Source organism: Lycium barbarum, chromosome 3 (genome assembly GCF_019175385.1).
Source record: "Lycium barbarum isolate Lr01 chromosome 3, ASM1917538v2, whole genome shotgun sequence".
NCBI lineage: Eukaryota > Viridiplantae > Streptophyta > Magnoliopsida > Solanales > Solanaceae > Lycium > Lycium barbarum.
In genome coordinates, this window is record NC_083339.1 from 39,592,385 (window position 1) to 39,611,253 (window position 18,869).

An 18,869-nucleotide genomic window follows, 5' to 3' on the forward strand; every position below is an offset into this window, starting at 1 on the left:
AATTCTGAAAACTTGTTCATGCGTTGTACTGCACTTCCCATGTGTGCATACCTCTTTTTTTGTCACATCTACCTTTTGATACTTCCCTTAGAGTGATTGAATTTGAACTGCAGCGTCTGATATTGAGATGTGTCCTTCCCTTTAGATGACAAAGACACACATCGTGCCGCGAAGGCTTTGAGGAGAGACTTCTCAAGTTAACTCAGGATATTTGTTAACTATTTCCTTTCTTCTTTCTCTCCTCAACCTACACATGATGTCAGTGTGTAGATTTGGGAACCCAAACCAGCTTGGGTCCCTTATAATTATAGAAGGGATGGATCAGGTTCCTTTTCACCCAAGCAGGAAACACATTCCCTTTCTCCTTCTGAGGTCCTTTCTTTTGAGAACCAATTCCTTTTATACCCAAACTTTCTCTCCTTTCGATAAACTCTCTGAACCAATTCAATTCTAGCTTTGTAAGACTGCCTATAGTGACTTGCTCATCCACAATAGGTGCACAAACAATTTTCAGTGGTGGAGACATACTTGGGGATTGTAGGGGGTCTTTTCTTTCACAAGACCAATTCCTTCTTTAACATTTCCCTTAATCTTGTACATGAAAGTAATCACATCAGAAGACCAGGTCCACTTGAGAGCTCTATCAAGATCAAGCTTGATTCTTTTCAAGTCTTTTTTTAACTGATTGCTTATCTCAATCTCAGTAGTGAGACTCAATTTTGCCTTTTTGAGTTCATCTTCGAGCTCCAAGTTAGCTTTGTTGGCTTCGCCCTTTCCTTTAATATGTGCCTTTATATTCTTTTTCAATTCCCCTTCCAGCATAATATTCAGCTAATTGATCTCATCAACTTGTTCCCTCATCTTTCCAATTGACACCAATATATTGTCTTTTTCGAGTTGAAATCACTGATTTCATGAATGAGTGCACCTTTCTCAATGATAAGGGCATGATATGCATCAATTAGCATGCCTGACAGTGACCTGAGTTTATTCTGAAACTAGGCTTTCAGGTTCTTCTTTACCTCAAGAAAATTTACCTTTGCATCTTCATTACTCTCATCACTATCATCTGAGTTTGATTTTGCCATGAGTGCAAAAATTGACTCATATTTAGAGGCTTCATTTTCTATGACCACCATTGACTTGTCCCTTTTGTCATCTTCTTCTTCAGACTCACTGGAAGAGTCCCTCAACGCAGCAAGTGCTTATTTTACTATAGCATCGGCAGCTTCCTTCCTTCTGAACTTTCTATTAGAAAAATAATTCCTTCTTGCAGTTCTATCATAGTTGTCCTGCTTTTTTAGAGGGTATTCTTTAGCAAAGTGACCGGGTCTTCCACACCTATGGCAAGAATATTCATTTCCTTTGAGATTTTTGCTGGAGCTTCCCATCTTCTGGATTCCACCATTTCTCCGAATCAATTTATGGAATCTTCGTGTGAGATATGCCAATTCTGATTCGTCATCACTTGAGTCTTCCCTAGCCGCTTTGAGAACTAGGCTTCTTTCCCTTTTGATTTCATTCTTTTCTTCCTTCGTCATAGGCATCTTCATCTCATATGTCTTATGGTTTCCGATGAGCTCATCGACAGTCAATATGATGAGATCTTTGGCTTCGAAGATGGTGTTCACCTTGCTATCCCAGGAATCAGGTAACACACCTAGCAACGTTCTTACCAGTTTGGTGGTTGTGATGACTTCTCCCAGAGAATGAAGCTCATTTATAATAGAGGTGAATCTAGCGTGCATATCATGAATAGATTCTCCCTCTTTCATTTTGAACATTTCATACTCTGTGGTGAGCATGTCGATCTTGGAGTTCTTCACCTGTGTTGTTCCTTTATGGGAAGTTTGAAGAGCTTTCCAGATCTTTTTAGCAGTTGAGCACACTGAGACTCGATTGTATTCATCAGGTCCTATTCCACACACGAGGATCTTCTTGGCTTTATAACTTTTCTCCACTACCTTCATGTCAGCATCATTGTATTCTTTCCTTATTTTGGCAGTGGTTTTTTCACCATCTTCACTTGTGTGTACTAGAATATATGGGCCATCAGAGATGATATCCCACAGCTCTGAGTCTTCAGCCAGATGAAGTCGTGCATTCTAATCTTCCACCACCCATAGTATTTTTCGTTAAATCTTCACCAGGCCATTTTACAGATTCTTTCTAGGTATAAACCTTTTAAAAAGCACCTGCTCTGATACAAATTATTATAGGCTATGTGTCCACCAAATAACATATGAGGGACCTGGTTGTGTACCGGTTCCCTTATGCAATGCATTAAGTAAATAAGAAATGGTTTTTAACGTGGAAAAGTCCTTGCTCAAGGGATTAAAAGCCACGACCTACCCCAGTAGGATTTACACTCCACAACTTGAGCAACTTTAGATTACAACCTATAGTAATGTTACATCTAAGAAATTCCGGCTTTGTTGCCTTGTGAGTAGACTAATGCGAGCTTAAGATGAACACGAAGTTGTTATGAGATTAAGGAGAGTATCTAATTGTTTTAAGAGCATATCATAAGATTTTGAAGTCATATGAATATGTGCAGCTAAGTTCGTCAAAGGAAGTGAGACGCAAGACGTGTTTGGAAAGGTTTTCGCAATAGTTGATTTGATGCGTGTTTAGAAATGCCTTGAGGGGCTGTTATAGGGCCTATTATATGGTTAATGAAGAGTTATATAAGTTCCAAAGAGGTTCCACAAGGATTACAAGTCAAACGAGTCGACGAGAATGAAATTCAGGAATTTCCAGTTGTACGGCCATTTGTACGGACCATATATATTATACGGCCCGTATAATGGTCCGCAGATTACTTCCCGAGAAGGGTGATCCCTGGTGATATTATACGGTCCAATTATACGGACCTTATAAATTATACGGACTTATACGGCCCGTATAATTGTCGTATAATCGGGTCGGGTCAGATTTTTTTTTTATACACATGGACGACCCTTACTTTCTTTTTCATTTCCCACTTTCTCCAAACTCTTCAAACCTCTAAAATCCTTTTCCAAGCATATTCCACTCAAACCCAAGGGAAGACAAAGATCAAATAGCAAGAATTAAAGTGTTCATGTGTTGGAAGGCTCACTAGGGTTAGTAGACTTCAAGAATAACTTGGGTATTGAAACTAAGGTTTCCATATAAGTTGATAGCTTGCGACAAGGCTCATTCTTATGAGATAAAAGGTTAGTTTTCATGCTTATTTCATGTTATTAAGAACGCTTAGTGGTTGCATAACTTGGGTGAAAGGAGAAAGTAAAGGATGAGTTCTAAATATGGGTTTCATGATGTTTTTGAGTAGTAAGCTAACTTGAGACATGATTCATAGTATGATATGGATATAATCTTGTTATGGAAGGTAATAATAATGAAGAGAAAGCGTTGTATGAAAATGTGCAAAGGGTTGGTGTGAAGTTGTTAGTATGAGTTGAACACGAGAACGGATTTTAAGACTTAATGGAATGTGACTACTCGATTATAATATTGTGGATGTTATTATGGTTTTTTGGGAGTTGTTTTGTAATATGGTGGAAGTTGATGAAATAGGGGAAATGCTGCCCAATTTTTGTTAGTTCATGAGTTGCTCTAGTTCGAATTCAATAGTGTCTTTAAGATTTAACCATGATATGAATCCTTTTAAATGTAGATTTCTCAAGCCATGGAGGTGAACGTTAGATAGTTGGGAAGGCAAAGAGGTATGTAAGGCCAACCCTTCTTTTTTAAGGCATGAACCCATTGTTGTATACCTTCATGTGAATTCCATAATTTCCTCCAAGATGACTTCATTCTTAGAGTCGCTAAGGCTCATGATTCTTGATATTCTCATGATACCATTGGTCTCATCCTATAATAGTTGATCCCTTAAGTAGGGATATAATAAAGTAATGATGATGATGATGTTGAGGATATATATATATATATATATATATCAAGGTATGATTATTAAGAACACCGAGCTTATATAGCCGAGTATGATATCTATCGTGCGCACACCAATGCAGTTGGGTACGGATAACACTGAGCCTAGGTAGGGCCAGGTTTGTATAACACTGAACCTTGTTATGGTCAGGTATGAAAGACATCGAACCTCTATGGTCGGGTATGATACTACTATATGTATAAATGTATGAAATGGAAGTTTCCCATTAGAAAGAGGGTAAGTAAAAATGATGAACATCGCTAGAGGTATAAATGGATCTTTCGTCCCATGAATTTTCTATCTTATGTTATTTCTCATGCTTCCATTATGTTATTGATTATGTTTTACATACTCAGTACATTATCTGTGCTGACGTCCTTTTGTTTGTGGACGCTGCGTCATGCCCGCAGGTGGACAGGGAGATAGACTTGACCCATAGATTGCTTGTTCAGAGACTACATAGAGAAGCTCCATTTGATTCGGAGCTGCGGCTGTTGGTACTATTCTTTTGTGTATATACATATGGGCATGGCAGGGCCCTGTCCCGTCCTTATGATAATGTTTCATACTTTTCTTAAAGGCTCGTAGACAGTAATGTATAGTAGATGTCTTTTACCTTGTCGGCTCATATTTTTGGTATATTATTTTATTAGCCTCGTCGGCTTCGGCATATATATATGGGCATAGTTGCTGACATTGATATAAAAGTGTTTTAGCCGTTGGAAATGGTACTATTGAGGCATAGAGTTTGTTAACGAGCCATGTGGCTCACCTAGAAATGTATGTGAATGTACGATGAGAGGTGCCTGGTGGGTTAGCTCCGGGTGCCCGTCATGGCCCTCCGGTTAGGTCGTGACAAAAGTGGTATCAGAGCAGTTCCATCCTAGGGTGTGTCTACGAGCCGTGACTAGTAGAGTCTTGTTTATGAGTGTGTTGCGCGCCACACTTATAAATAGGAGGCTGCGGGCATCTTAGGAATGAATGACCTTCTTTCTTCATAGATCGTGCGATAGAGCTATAATATAAGGATTTTTCTTCCCTTAACCGTGTGCTAGGTATTTCAGAGATGCCTGTAAAGAGGAAAGCTACAGTAGCCCAAAAGGGCAAGACAATGGCAGAAAAGCAGGCCGAAAGAGTACCGCCAATGGTTATAGAGGAGGGTGAGTCCCAGAATGCTGCTCAAGCTCAGTCTTCTCACTTGTTGCCTATTTCTGAAGAGCATGAGGGAGCCTCAGCCCCAGCTCCAGCACCCCAGCTCCTCCGCCAAAGTTTTCGGGTCAAGAGGTGGAAGAGGCTATTTAATTGTTGAGTCAATTGGTTACCGCTCAGGCCCAGCGGCAAGGTATGGGTCATGGTGATAGGGCGGTTAGTGCAAGGGCCCATGATTTTATCAGCTTGAACCCTCCGGAGTTCTTCGGGTCAAAGCCGGATAAGGACCCTCAAAACTTTATTGATGGAATGTTGAGGACACTTCGGTTAATGCATGCTTCCAACGTTGAATAGGTGGAATTAGCATTATATAGGTTGCGGGATGTTGCGGTTCATTGGTATATGGTGCGGTTGTCTTCTAGGGGAGTTAATGCACCTCTCCTAGTATGGCAAGAATTTCTTGATGTTTTCCTACAACATTACTTGCCCCCTGAGGTTCGGCGGGCTAGAGCCGACAAGTTCTTAAATCTTAGGCAAGGAAGTATGAGTGCCTTAGAATATAGTCTCCGCTTCAATTCTTTGGCTAGGTTTGCTCCGGCCATGGTAGCGGATATAAATGATCGAGTGCACCGATTTATGAGTGGCTTAGGGCCACATTTAATGAACAAGTGCTTGACCGCGTCCCTTTAAGACAATATGGATATTTCTCGCATTCAAGCCCACACCCAGAATTTGGAGAAAAGCCAAGAACCGCAAAGACATGAGTGTGAGCTTGATAGAGGTTATAACAAGAGGTCTAGATCTTCGGGTCTGACTGGTGAGTTTAGAAGAGGGCAAAGACAACAGTTTTCTAGGCATTCGGGCCATTCCATGACTAGTGCGCCTCCACGGTTTACGGGCCAGAGATTTGATAGATCTACTTACTCCAGGCCTAGTCAGAGTTTTAGAGCTTCAGGTTCTCATTACAGAGGTGACTTGAGTCAGGCAAGGCCACCCATGCCACGCTTCTCAGTGCGAGAAGCTACATTGGGGACAGTGTCGACTAGGTTCAGATGTTTGCTATGCATGCGGTCAGCTAGGCCATATCATGCGTGATTGCCCCTCAATTGGTGGTAGGGGTAGGATCCAGCCTTCAGGGTCGGTGGCCGGGTCTTCATCATCTATACGCCCCCCAGGGCAAGGGTCACAGTCGCCAGTCAGCCGTGGTAAAGGTAAAGGAGGAGCATCCAGTTCTAGCGGTCCTCAGCACCGTATTTATGCATTAGTTTGGCTACAGGATCTTGAGTCTTCCCCTGCTGTCGTCACAGGTATATTATCAGTATCTTCTGTTAATGTATATACATTGATAGATCCCAGTTTCACATTGTCATATGTTACTCCATATATTGCGGGTCGATTTGGGGTCAAACCGGAGTCAATCAAACCTTTCGAGGTATCGACACCCGTTGGTGAACCGGTAATAGCTAACCGAGTATATTGAAATTGTGTAGTTGTGATCATCGTACTATGGCTGATTTACATGAGTTGAAAATGGTGGACTTTGATGTTATTATGGGCATGGATTGGTTGGCTTCATGCTATGCCAATGTTGATTGTATAACGAAGATGATTCGCTTCCAGTTTCGGGAAAACCAGTTTTGGAATGGAAAGGAAATACAGCGTCCCCGAGAGGTAGGTTTATTTTCTATCTCAAGGCGAGGGAAATGATTGCTAAAGGTTGTATTTATCATTTAGTCCAGCTTCATGATATAGAAGCCGAATTGCCGGCTCTTCAGTCTGTTCCAGTAGTGAACGAGTTTTCGGATGTATTTCCATATGAGCTTCTAGGCCTTCCTCCGGAGCGGAAGATTGATTTTGCTATTGACGTGCTACCGGATACAAAACCCATATATATTCCTCCTTATAGAATGGCTCCAACAAAGTTGAGAGAGTTGAAAGAACAATTGAAGGACTTGCTTGAAAAGGGCTTCATCAGGCCTAGTTGCTCCCTGTGGGGAGCACCCGAGCTATTTGTAAGAAAGAAAGATGGCTCTTTACGGATGTGTATTGACTACAGACAACTGAATAAGGTGACGATCAAGAATAAATATTTGCTCCCAAGGATTGACGATTTATTTAATCAATTGCAGGTGCCAAATGGTTTTCAAAAATAGATTTGAGATCCGGGTATCATCAGGTGAGAGTTAGGGAGAAAGATATTCCTAAGACGGCCTTCAGAACAAGATATGGTCATTTTGAATTCCGGGTAATGCCATTTGGGCTAACTAATGCACCGGCAGTATTCATGGATTTGATGAACAATTTTCTCAGGCCTTTTCTAGATTTATTTGTAATCGTGTTTATTGACGATATCCTGGTATATTCACGGCTCGAGGCCGAACATGCAGATCATTTACATATTGTCCTTGGAGTTCTCCAAACTCAAGAACTATTTGCAAAATTTTTAAATGTGAGTTTTGGTTGAACTGAGTGACCTTTCTAGGGCATATTATTTCAGCCGATGGTATTCGGGTAGATACCTAAAAAATCGAGGTCGTGAAGACTTGGATAAGGCCTACAATACCCACAGATGTTCTTAGTTTTCTGGGCTTAGCAGGTTACTACAGAAGATTTATAGAGGGTTTTTCTTCTATTTCTGCATCATTGACAAAGCTAACTCAGAAATTAGCAAAATGTCAATGGACAGATGCTTGTGAAAATAGTTTTCAGGAGTTAAAGAATAGATTAACTTCGGCCCCAGTTCTGACACTTCCAGAAGGATCAGAAGGCTCTATTGCGATGCTTCAGGCGTTGGGTTAAGATGTGTTGATGCAGCATGGTAAAGTGATTGCCTATGCTTCAAGGCAACTACAGAAACATGAGAAAAATTACCCAACCCATGATCTTGAGTTAGCTGTTGTGATCCATGCATTGAAAATGTGGAGACATTATTTGTATGGCATCCGTCTTGATATTTATACAGATCACAAGAGCCTTCAGTATATTTTCAAGCAGAGAGAATTGAATTTACGACAACGGCGATAGTTGGAGTTGTTGAAAGATTATGATATTAATATCCTATACAATCCCGGGAAGGTGAACGTTGTGGCTGATGCTCTCAGCCAAAGATCTATAGGAAGTTTATATGATGTTCAACCAGAGAAAAGAGAGCTAGCTAAGCAGTTAGATAGCCTAGGAGTTTGGGTAGTGGACTCAGGCAATGAGGGAACTACCATTCAGAATTCAGCGGTCTCATCACTAGTGGTTGAAGTGAAAGCGCGACAGTACGAAGATCCCATGCTAGTTCATTATAGAAATACACTCCCTCAGAAGAAGAAGTCATCTATTGATATTTCTGGAGATAGAGTTCTCCAATGTCGAGGCAGGTTGTGTGTTCCGGATGTTGCATGATTACGCCACTAAATATTGAGAGAAGCCTATTGTTCCCGTTATTCTGTTCACCCCGGAGCAACGAAAATGTATCATGATCATAAATCTATATATTGGTGGAATGGAATGAAGAAAGACATAGCGGAATTCGTGGCTCAATGTCCTAATTGTCAACAAGTGAAAATTGAGCACCAAAAGCCTGGTGGATTCTTGCAAGCTATGGAAATTCCGACTTGGAAATGGAAAGTGATAAATATGGATTTCATTGCAGTCTTACCTCGTTCTAAGAACAAATATGATTCGATATGGGTAATTGTGGATAGACTTACGAAGTCATCTCATTTACTACCAGTCAGAACTACATATGTAGCGGAAGATTATGCAAAGCTTTATGTCAGAGAAATAGTAAGACTCCATGGTGTTCCAGTATCTATTATTTCCGATAGAGGGACACAGTTTACGGCTAATTTCTGGAAATCCTTTCAAGAAGGTTTGGGGACTCATGTAAGTCTTAGCACAGCATTTCATCCACAGACGGATGGGCAAGCTGAGCGTCCCATTCAAACTCTTGTGGTATGCTACGAGCATGTGTATTGGATTTTGGAGGTAGTTGGGATGATCACTTACCGCTTATCGAATTTGCTTATAACAACAGTTATAATTCTAGCATCCAAATGGCCCTGTATGAGGCTTTATATGGGCGAAAGTATAGATCTCCAATCAGGTGGTTCGAAGTAGGGGAGGCTAAATTGATAGGACCAGACTTGGTCCAGCAAGCTATAGAAAAGGTCAAGCTTATACAGGATCGATTATTAACAGCTCAGAGTCATCAGAAATCTAATGCAGATAATCATCGACGAGACTTAGAATTCCAAGTGAAAGATTGGGTATTATTGAAGGTGTCGCCAATGAAGGGCATCATGAGATTTGGTAAATAGGGCAAGCTTAGTCCCCGGTACATTGGACCTTATGAGATTGTACGCAAGGTAGGCCAAGTGGCTTACGAATTAGATCTACCTCCTGATTTGGAGTCAGTTCACCCAGTTTTCCATGTATCGATGCTTCGTAAGTGCATTGGAGATCCTTCCAGAATTGTACCAGCAGATGATGTTCAAGTCACTGAGCAATTTTCCTACGAAGAAGTTCCCATTGCCATTCTAGATAGGCAAGTACGGAGACTCAGAACCAAAGATGTAGCTTCAATTAAAGTCTTATGGAGGATTAATAATAGAGAGTAAATTACTTGGGAAGCAGAAGAAGACATGAAGTTCAGGTACCTGCATTTATTTCCACCTCCAGAGGAGACACAGGCAGAGACGCCAACGTCCTCAAGTATGTCATAATTTCTTTGATGTTTTCTTGGTCGTGTGTGGACATGGTTGTTGATATTGTTTTTGTAGCCCTGTGAGGCGATATATTTTGGGTTGCTGTAATAGGTCGGGAGTGCCATATTACCAGGGAAAATCTGGCGAAATTTTTATAGAATCCCCAAGAACCTAACATTCGAGGACGAATGTTCCTAAGGGGGGGAAGAATGTTACATCTCAAAAATTTCGGATTTGTTGCCTTGTGAATAGACTAATGTGAGCTTAAGATGAACATGAAGTTGTTATGAGATTAAGGAGAGTATCTAATAGTTTTAAGATCATACCATAAGATTTGTAAGTCATATGAATATGTGAAGCTAAGTAGTTCGTCAAAGGAAGTAAGACGCAAGACGTGTTTGGAAAGATTTTCGCAATAGTTGATTTGATGCGTATTTAGAAATGCCTTGAAGGGATGCTATAGGGCCTATTATATGGTTAATGAAGAGTTATATAAGTTCCAAGAAGGTTCCGCAATGATTGGAAGTCAAACGAGTTGACGAGAATGAAATTCGGTAATTTCCAATTGTACGGCCATTTGTACGGACCGTATAAATTATACGGCCCGTATAATCGTCTGTAGATTACTTCCAGAGAATGGTGATCCCTGGTGAGATTATACGGTCCAATTATACGAACCGTATAAATTATACAGCCCGTATAATCGGGTCGGGTCAGATTTTTCTTTTTATATACATGGACGACCCTTACTTTCTTTTTCATTTCCCACTTTCTCCAAACTCTTCAAAGCTCTAAAACCCTTATCCAAGCATATTCCACTTAAACCCAAGGGAAAACAAAGATCAAATAACAAGAATTAAAGTGTTCATGTGTTAGAAAGCTCAATAGGGTTAGTAGACTTCAAGAATAACTTGGGTATTGAAACTAGGGTTTCCATATAAGTTGATGGATTTCTCCAAGGCTCATTATTATGATATAAAAGGTTAGTTTTCATGCTTATTTCATGTTATTAAGAATGCTTAGTTGTTGCACAACATGGTGAAAGGAGAAAGTAGAGGATGAGTTCTAAATATGGGTTTCATGATGTTTTTGAGTAGTAAGATAACTTGAGTCATAATTCATAGTATGATATGGATATAATATTGTTATGGAAGCTAATAATGATGAAGAGAAAGCATTGTATGAAAATGTGCAAAGGGTTGGTGTGAAGTTGTTAGTATGAGTTGAACACGAGAATGAATTTTGAGACTTAATTGAATGTGACTATTTGATTATGATATTGTGGATGTTATTATGGTTGTTTGGGAGTTGTTTTGCGATATGGTGAAAGTTGATGAAATAGGGGAAAATGCTACCCAATTTTTGTTAGTTCGTGAGTTGCTCTAGTTCGAATTCAATAGTGTCTTTAAGATTTAACCATGGTATGAATCCTTTTAAATGTAGATTTCTCAAGTCATGGGGGTGAACGTTAGATAGTTGGGAAGACAAAGAGGTATGTAAGGCTAACCTTTCTTTCTTAAGGCATGATCCCATGGTGGTATAACTTCATGTGAATTCCATAATGTCTTCCAAGATGACTTCATTCTTAGAGTCACTAAGGCTCATGATTCTTGATATTCTCATGATACCATTGGTCTCATCCTATAATAGTTGATCCCCTAAGTAAGTGTCACGACCCAGCCCCGTGGGCCGCGACTGGCGCCCTAGTTGGGCACCCAAACGTACCTATTTATATCGAATCACATACAAATAGCATATATGACTATAACTGCTATATGATGTCTCAAACTGTATCCAACTGTATCTGACACAAACATAAGCATATACATATATCGAAAAGCCGGCAAGGCTATCAAATATGTCCAAAAAGCCAACAAGGCTGTCAAATATGTCAAAAGCCGACAAGGCTGTCAAATGGCACAACGGCCCAAAACACAGATACAAATGCACGCCGACAAGGCTGCCATAACGAATAGAATCATACAAACACATCGGAACAGAAGTAGGCACACACACCCACAAATACATCTACAGACCTCTAAACAGACCAACCGAATCATATGGCGGGACAGGGCCCCGCCGTACCCCTGAACAAATGCATACACAACGAACAAAACTGTATACCAAAACATATGCTCTGAAGTGAGAAGAGCACTCCGAACAACAAAGGAGGATGTCTTAAACTGGTGGATCACCAAACTGCGCATCTGTACCTGCGGGCATGAAACGCAGCCCCCCCGAAGAAAGGGGGGTCAGTACGAGATATGTACTGAGTATGCAAAGTAGAATATACAGAAAACAAACCTGAGACATAAAAGAAACAGAAGTGCCGAACATAAGTGCAAATCCAATCATATCAAAATGTTTAGTTTCAAACATGTAAGTCATGCATAGGGTACAGAAGAATATGGTCGCCCGCCCGTCGATGGCGCCATAACACAGCATAACACCAGAAAGTTTCAAATCTCCGTATCCCCGTCACATATCACATCACCGCATAACGCCATACACAGCATAACACCAAATATAAGTGGAACCCGACCCTCTTTTGCGAGTAGCTCGGTGAACCATAAACACAGCATAACTCCGGAGTGTATCAAAACGTGCACGATAACAGAACCGGCCCGGGACTCGGCGAAAGGAATAACAGAATGCACGAATAGAGTCATGAGTAGTCATATGCATAAAATCATTATCATAAATTCAAACATAAGCAAAATGATCATATTTAAAAATCGAAATAATAGTCATACTAAATTCTTTCAAAGATTCTCCGGATTTCATAAAGGAAAGTCGCGGGACCCACGGGTGGGTATTTACTCGAGTCGGGCCCGCCTATGGAAAACATACATATCATATGTCATATAGACTTCTACAAAATATTAGAGTAATCCGAGCATGTTTGTGAAAGATATGGCATTCCAAAAATTACGAACTTCTTTAAAGTGAACCCTTTTTATGCAAAATTCGGAAAACGATTATTTCAAAGACATAAGGGTTCATATTTCATCAAATCATACATAAGAGTGCCAAAGAACATATACGGATCATAACATGCTCGGATTTCGGATTTGGAATTTTCTTAAGGCTCTAATTTAGCCTATGTAAAACTAAGACATGCCAAAAAGAAAGGAAGTTGCCTTACATACCTCGTACGCACTCCAAGATGGCCAATCTAAAGTAAATTCCAATATACGCCTCGGGCTCCCCAAGGTCTACAAATATACCAACGAATATCCAATATTAAACATAGGCACTTAAGCCATTCATTCCAACTAATCATTAAATTCTACAGAAAATTCGGCAGCATTTCCCCTGTAAATAGGCCATCCCGAGAATTTAACTAGCTCAAAATCAACAACAACAACCACAATAACCAACCTAGCAACATCGATAATCAATTCGGAAGGCAAAATAACATTAATAGCTCTCTTTTTCATCATTCGACAAATTTCCAATTATTCAATTCAATGGCTTACTTTCAAGCCACAATATCGTTCGTACATTCGATTATTAACCTAAATCCATACTAACAACATTCAAGAACATTCTAAACAATTCACATAATTTTTCCAACAATCAAATATTTATTTTATTTTATTTTCTCCAAGTGGCCGAAAACAGTCCCCTTAGCCGAGAGCAGCCCCCTATTTTCTTTCCTCATTTTCAAGTCATGTTTTGTATCACGATCCACAATATATCGATGTCATTCTCATAAAATATACAAATTACATCAACGCACAATAAGCCTCAAAACAGCCCCAACCATCTCAACATCATTCTTGAGTCATTAAACACTTATTTCATACTAGAATTCATATCGACGATAACTAAAATACTAAACGATAGTAACACGATCTTCGACATATTATAGGACTCACATTCGTCCACACTACACATATACATATGTTAATGATTCTTATATATAAGGATTACATTAAGTGCACCAAGTTCTCCAAATCAGTCCGCAACGCTTACTATATCAATTCGGGACCTTAAACTCTCCTTTCCAACATAAAAGTCATCGCAACAACCATTCAAACGCTAAGCGACATTAATTCATTCCTTGCCTAACATGTGGGATATACACGGCTACATTACCCACATATATACATATATTGATGATTTTTTTTCTTCTCCACTCTACGACAATCAAATATGCTACAAACAATTAATTCATCGACCCAATACCACACCACACACATATACTTCACACGGTCAACACACCCAACACAAGACCCAACTTCAACATTCCATATTTCATGATTTTTATCCATTTTAACATACTACAACATGAATTCAACGTCCACAACACATAAACAAGAGCAAAACTTACCTTTGTTCTTCACTTCCACCAATAGGCTAGGGTTTGCAAATAGGCACAACTAATGGTTGGATGACCCAAACGATGTTTACACGTTACTTAGGGACTTCAATATAGTGGGTTTGTATCAAAGAAATAATTTTTAGAGAGGCAAAAATGGGACTTGGTTTTCCATGGCTCCAGCCGTGAGGTTGGAGGGAGTATTGCTCTCCAAAGTCTTGATATTTCTTTGAGTGGTGAATGAAAGAAAGATGAACTCTTGGTCATCTTTTAAGTCCACATGTATTGTACAAGTGATCATGGCCCACACAAGTGGTGGACTAATTAAAATTGACCACAAAATTTGTGTGGGCCATTTAAGGGTCTACACGGCCACAATGGGATTTTTGTACCACATTTTTAATTCCAATTTTATGAATTGTGGTCCCAATTTTTCCTAAGTGTTCAATGCCCACAATTTCATATATAACTTATGTCTCAAAATAAAATCAAAGGTCAAAAGTCCCGACTTCAAATCCCGGAATAGTCTTGGCCCTTACTTGTCATAGTTAATCCGGGTTGTCCCAATGTATAAAAATACGGGACGTAACAGTAAGGATATAATAAAGTAATGATGATGATGATGATGTTGAGGATACGTATGTACCTATATATATATATATGTATATATATATATACATCAAAGTATGATTATTAAGAACACCGAGCTTATATGGCCAGGTATGATATCTATCGCGCGCACACCACTGCAGTTGGGTACAGATAACACTGAGCCTTGGTAGGGCCAGGTATATATAACACTGAACTTTGTTATGGTCGGGTACGAAAGACACCGAACCTGTATGGTCGGCTATGATACTACTATATGTATAAATGTATGAAATGGAAGTTTCCCATTAGAAAGAGTGTAAGTAAATATGATGAACCTCGCTAGAGGTATAAATGGCTCTTTCGTCCCATGACTTTTCTATCTTGTGTTATTTCTCATGCTTCTATTATGTTATTGATTATGCTTTACATACTAAGTGCATTATCTGTACTGACGTCCTTTTGCTTGTGGACGCTGCGTCATGCCCGCAGGTGGATAGAGAGATAGACTTGACCGATAGACTGCTTGTTCAGAGATTGTATAGAGGAGCTCCATTTGGTTCGGAGCTACAACTGTTCGTACTATTCTTTTGTGTATATACATAAGGGCATGGCGAGGCCCTGTCCCATCCTTATGATGATGTTTCATACTCTTCTTAGAGGCTCGTAGACAGTCATGTATAGTTGATGTCTTTTTCCTTGTCGGCTCATATTTTTGGTATATTATTTTGTTAGCCTTGTCGGCTTGGGAATATGTATATGGGCATAGTTGTTGACATTGATATAAAAGTGTTTTAGCTTTTGGAAATGGTACCATTGAGGCATAGAGTTTGTTAATAAGCCATGTGGCTCACCTAGATATGTATGTGAATGTACGATGAGAGGTGCCCGGTGGGTTAGCTCCAGGTGCCCGTCGTGGCCCTCCGGTTGGGTCGTGACGAGTAAGCTAGGAACTAACTCCCGTAGTCCCTCAACCTATGCAATACACTGATTGAAATACCTCCACTTGACTAACTCTAGCAAAGGAAACTAAGGTTGACTACCTCTAGCCAAACCCAACTAATACACCTAAGCTAACTTTAGCCAAAGGTACCACTTAATAGATTGAAAGGTAAACTACCTAACAACTACTAAGAATTCGAAATACCTACAACACTTCCTTTTTTGGGAAGAGTAGGTTTACAATTTTAGCACAACAGAACAAAGACTTACAACAACATAAAGAACTTAGACTAAATCTGTATCTGGATCGGGTTGTTCAGTTTTGCAAGTGACTTGTTCTTGTGATCACTTGAAATCTTGTTACGGCAGCTTTTGCCCAATTTAGATTAGGTTTTTTGAGTGATGCACAATATGTTGCAACATGTTGTATATATAGTGGGAAGCATGTGGGATGGATAGAGACCACTCATTCAATATTTAACCTAAAGCATGGGCCAGCTTAACTGCTATACTTGTGTGCAGTGAGTAGCTCGGCTTTATAGCTGTCTCTGCTTACCGTGCAAGATGAACAAAGAGCAGATCACAGACCATGTCTCTATCTAGTTCCGAATCAGTTTGACAATCATCAAAACACGACTGCACTTAATCTTGTCAACTGCATATCCCTTTTTTTTCTCATAAAACCTAAAATCTGGGAACTTCAAAAACGCTAAGAAGATATGTGTGTAAACTAAATATTGAAGAGGCTGCCTTTGGTTTTCATTTCAAGCATGATTTTCCTTGTCTCCTTTTCCCTTTGGATTTGCTGTGCCACTGTCCTAGATGAATGATTAGAAATGTCTCTTGCCATGTCGTATCCATTGTATGTACGTTTAATGTGAACATATATTTGGGTTTAGTATTGTTTATGAGATTGCAGAATCAACGAACTATCTTTACGCAATCATATATCATTAACTGTGTCAAACTTGCATTATCTGTGTCCACTTTCTTGAATTCCTAAATGATTAAGTTATTGAAAAAATGGAATGTTGAACTTAAGGGTTAGGAGGTAAACATGATCTGTTTTCCTACTTGGCTTATGTGTGTTCAAATAAAAGAGATGGCACTCCGTTTGAGGAAGTACTGAGTGATGTCATAGGGTCATGAGCCCAAGAAGAGGCTTTGAGTACCTTTACTCAGCTTTACCTTGGTTTGCTCTAGTTGCTGGGGTTTCTCTTTGCTAATCCTCAAATTTGTTGTCATGACCCATTTCATGGATCATAATGGCACCTATAATATCCCCCGGTAGGCAAACCATTCCCAAATCGTTTCCTCTTTTTAAGAAAAAAGTGCGGAAATTAAGTTTATTGAAAACACTGAATAACAGTTTAAGTAATATAAATAAATGCGGAAGAATAACTTAATCTTTAAAATTCTCAAAACCTGGTCTTAATTTGTACAAGAGCTACTAAATGGAATACATAGTTTGAAAATAAAATACAGCCTCAATACTGAAATAATTACCGTCAGTAGAAAATGAAATAGACAGAATGCATAAGAAGAGACTCAAGGTTGCAAGTCCGACTAGTAGCTCGCCCAAACATCTCTGATGATAGCCTTGGGATCAGTCACGAGATCTTTAACACGAACCTGGATCAAACCCTACACTCCGCAAGGAGTGCAGCAAGAATAGTATGAGCACAAACTAGTACTCGTAGGCATCATATGCCAACAATGGAAGAAATCAACAAGTAGAGCAGATAAGCAGTCAAGTACAGTCACAAACATATAATTCAAGTAAAGGCTCACAGTATTGATAATCATAATAGATCTCAGTAACCTCAAGTTGTAAGCCTAGGTGAAGTCTCTAATCCACAAGTCCGTCAAGTTTCTAAGTGAGCACATCATAAGCAAGCAACCACTCAAATAAATCACCAATCAAGAATCCAATGAGGTAATGTACCGTGCAATGATGTGGAATGCAATGCTCCCTAAGGCACCTCTCCGTACCGTACACACATGCTAAGGGAAATGCCTATAAGTCATGACCCATGGAGGACCTACGAAATCCATGTACCAATTGCTCATTTTGACAAAGACCTCAGACACTCTCGCTCTGGCAAATCGACACGAGCACTTTCTCTGTCTTACGCTCTCCGGCAAATACCTCGAAATCTATCAATCAACTCGCACTCCGACAAAGACCTTGGAGGCTATCAATCACTTTCTCATCGTTTTATCAAATCATGCAGGGAAATGGATAGTATGCTAATGCATAGGAATCAATTCAAAATATTGCAGATCATGGAACCAATAGATGCATATCATCAATGCCGAACACAACTCAAATCATTAATATGTAATCTTTTTCTTTTCATGAGATAAGTGAGATATCAAAGACAAACGATTTAATCAGTAATCACAACATATCAACAAGTATAGCGGCAAGCCCACGTAACAACGTCCATACCAAACCAGTGGATTTATCACCACCACCATGCCCGAAGGCCTATCACGCTTTCCCTGTCAATAACTGTTATACCCCGTATTTTTATACGCCGAGATTTTTCGCAAAAGAATCGACGCGAGTAAAGACGGAACCCTTCCCGGACACGAAATAGAAACTTTTAATTTTCAATTTTAATTAGAACATAAATTATTTATAAATTGTAATTAGTGTAAAAATGTTATTATTGGAGATTGGGAATTAATTAATTGTCATTAGAGTATTAGACAATATTTAATGATTAATTAAGAATTTATTAGCTTAATTCGGTTTTTGTGGGTCCCACCCGATTAATCTTCAAAAAAAAAAATTAACTTATAATAATAATAATGAAACAATGCAATGGTGACTCAACATAGGGGGGGGGGCACGTGTAGGGAAATAGGAAACCATATATATATGGTTAAGTCATGAACAAGATGACCATTTCCATTCATTTGTTGCAAATTAAATTGTAGAGAAAGAAAATATGGCCATGGCTGCATTCAGCCAGCATGGCTATTGAAGGAAAAAAATTAAATTTTGTTGCTTGATAAAAATTCTAAGGTGAAGGAAAAGAAAACTTGGAGATGGAGAGAACATGGCTCTCGGCCATGGTTGATTTTCTTGCAAGCCTATGATCTTGATTCTAATTGATTTTCAAGGTGTTCTAGCTAAATTGGAAGGACAATTGTAATGTAAAAGTGTTCCTTAAGGCAACAAGAACAAGTGTTAATTTCAAATTGGCAATCCTAGCCGTTGAAGGGTCAAGTG